At 48.3% G+C, this 3,105-nt stretch overlaps 1 pseudogene; it reads left to right on the plus strand.

Annotated features, from left to right (window-relative positions):
- Positions 1 to 859: 859 nt before the first annotated feature.
- LOC103245660 (keratin, type II cytoskeletal 8 pseudogene) lies at positions 860 to 1,866 on the plus strand (annotated as a pseudogene).
- The last annotated feature ends 1,239 nt before the right edge of the window (positions 1,867 to 3,105 follow it).

The raw sequence follows: 3,105 nt of genomic DNA on the forward strand, positions 1-3,105 counted from the left end.
TCAAAAAAAACAAAATCGTGTCCTTTGCATTGACATGGATGAAGTTGGAGGTCATTTTTCTAAGTGAATTGATGCAGGAACAGAAAACCAAATACTGCATGTTCTCACTTATAAGTGGTAGCTAAATATTGGGTGCTCATGGACATAAATATGGCAAAAATAGATACTGGAGACTATTGGGGGAGACGCCAGGAGTGAGGCAAGGGTTGAAAAACTAACTGCGGGACCTAGAAGTAGCTTCTCCGTTCCTTCTCGAATCTCTGCCTGGTTCAGCCAGCCTACCTCCACTCCTGCCTCCACCATGTCCATCAGGGTGACCCAGAAGTCCTACAAGGTGTCCACCTCTGGGCCCCAGGCCTTCTAACGGGATCATTAGTACCCCAAACCTTAGCATCATGCAATATACCCTTATAACAACCCTGCACATGTATCCCTTGAATATAAAAGTTAAAAAAAAAATTATTGACTAAGCTTGTTGAGCTTCTCCCGAGTGAGCAGCAGCAGCTTCCGAGATGTCCTGGGCACCAGCATGGGTCTGTGTGGAGGCTATGAGGGGCCAGCATATGGGAGGCATCACATCCATCACAGTCATCCAGAACCTGCTGAGCCCCCTTAACCTGGAATTGGACCCCAACATGCAAGCCACAGACACCCAGGAGAAAGAGCAGATCGAGACCCTCAACACGTTTGCCTCCTTCGTTGACAAGGTACGGTTCCTGGAGCAGCAGAACAAGATGCCAGAGACCAAGTGGAGCCTCCTGCAGCAGCAGGAGACGGTTTGGAGCAACATGTTCTGGGACAACATGTTCGAGAGCTACATCAACAACCTTCTGCGGCAGCTGGAGACCCGGGGCCAGGAGAAGCTGAAACTGGAGGCGGAGCCTGGCAACATGCAGGGGCTCTGGAGGACTTCAAGAAAAAGTACGAGGATGAGATCAATAAGCGTACAGAGATGGAGAATGAATTTGTCCTCGTCAAGAAGGCTGTGGATGAAGCTTACATGAACAAGGGAGAGCTGGAGTTTCATCTGGAAGGGCTGACGGACGAGATCAGCTTCCTCAGGCAGCTCTATGAAGAGGAGATCCCAGGGCTACAGTCCCAGATCTTGGACACATCTGTGGTGCTGTCCATGGACAACAGCGGCTCCCTGGACATGGACAGCATCATCGCGGAGGTCAAGGCGCAGTACGAGGAGATCGCCAACTGCAGCCGGGCCGAGGCTGAGATTATGTACCAGATCAAGTATGAGGAGCTGCAGACACTGGCTGGGAAGCACTGGGATGACTGGCGTCGCACAAAGACGAAGATCTTTGAGATGAACCGAAACATCAGCCGACTCCAGGCTGAGACTGAGGACCTGCCTCAAAGGCCAGAGCAGAGGGCTTCCCTGGAGTCCGCCATTGCAGATACTGAGCAGCGCGGGGAGTTGGCGGTTAAGGACGCCAACGCCAAGCTGTCCGAGCTGGAGGCCGCCCAGCAGTGGGCCAACCAGGACAGGGCACATGGCGCGGCAGCTGCCTGAGTACCAGGAGCTGATGAACGAACGGCAAGCTGGTCCTGGACATCGAGATCGCCACCTACAGGAAGCTACTGGAGCGCGAGGAGAGCCGGCTGGAGTTTGGGATGCAGAATATGAGTATCTGCATATACAGGAAGACCACCCGTGGCTAAGCAGGTGCGCTGAGCTCTGCTACCGGTGTGTCACAAGACTTGACCTCAGCTAAGGCCTGGGGCTCCAGCTTTGGCTCTGGCCGGGCCTCCAGCTCTTTCAGCCGCACCAGCTCTCTCAGGGCCGTGGTTGTGAAGACGATCAAGACCCGCGATGGGAAGCTGGTGTCCGAGTCCTCTGATGTCCCGCCCAAGTGAATGGCCAGGGCAGCCCCGCCCAGCCTACCCCTCCTGCCGCTGCCTCAGAGCCTGGGAGGCAGGCCGTTATGCAGGGGAGCACAGGGAACAGGAGGCCCACCTGAGGTTCAGCCCTGGCCCTCAGCCCACCCGTGGGGAAGTTTACTGCCTGGGGGACCTGCCTTGCCCATGCCTCCAGTTACAATTCCATTTTCCCCCCCAAAATAAAACCTCAGTTAGCTCTGCCCAAAAAAAAAAAAACAAAAAAACACAAAAAACAAAAAACCTATGGGGTACTATGCTCAGTACCTAGGTGATGGGATCATTAGTACCCCAACCAAACCTTAGCATCATGCAATATACCCTTATAATAACCCTGCACATGTACCCCAGAATATAAAAGATAAAAAAAAAATTGACTGAGCTTGTTAAACAACGCTTCAGTATTACATTGAAAGGACATACTGTCTACCATTTTGCCTTATTCTTAAATTTTTAGTGATTTTTAAAAACATCACTAAAGGAGACCAAAATGAAGGAATTTCAGGCACCAGTCAATAGATGTATATGGATAGATACATACAAGTAGATATATTAGAATTCTAGTATATAATTCTCCCCTAGAAACCACCTATATGAATGGCTTTGTTGATAAAGTAAATAATGAAATTAGAGAGGAACTTTCCTGAAAGGCTAATTCCATCTGATGAGCTCAGTGATTTTTCAATCAAAAATAAAATTTGACCCACTGGGTGTAGTCTGGTGATCCAAGCATAGCCAAGACTTTCATTTGCTTTTTAGTTAGGTTTTCTCTTGGTAGAATCACACTGGCAACATGGTTAGACAGAAGCAATCTGGAATAAGAAAAAGCCACTGGGAGCAGACAGACCTGAATTTGATTCTAACCATTCCATCAGCCAATGGTGTGTAAACCTTGGCTTCTTCACCTGCAAGTGGGTAACTCTAAGTAGCAAAAACAATGGAGCACTGTTCCCAAACCACTGATTCCCAAAACACAGAAAACTGGAGTAAAAAAGTTTTCTCCAGTTTATATAGAGATGGTAATAATCATAAAATACATGGGGGGAAAGGAGGACCTTATAGTGAAGTTATATTTAAATACGGCTTTTTAAAAAAAGTTTTGAGATTGTCCTTCCTATTTTCTGTGTGTGGTAAAATGTCTTTTCTGTTATGAAGTAATGGCAAACATGGATACTAGGTAGTATCTAGGATACTAGTAGTATACCAGGTAGTATCTAG

Source organism: Chlorocebus sabaeus, chromosome 26 (assembly GCF_047675955.1).
Source record: "Chlorocebus sabaeus isolate Y175 chromosome 26, mChlSab1.0.hap1, whole genome shotgun sequence".
In the NCBI taxonomy this organism is placed as follows: Eukaryota; Metazoa; Chordata; class Mammalia; order Primates; family Cercopithecidae; genus Chlorocebus; species Chlorocebus sabaeus.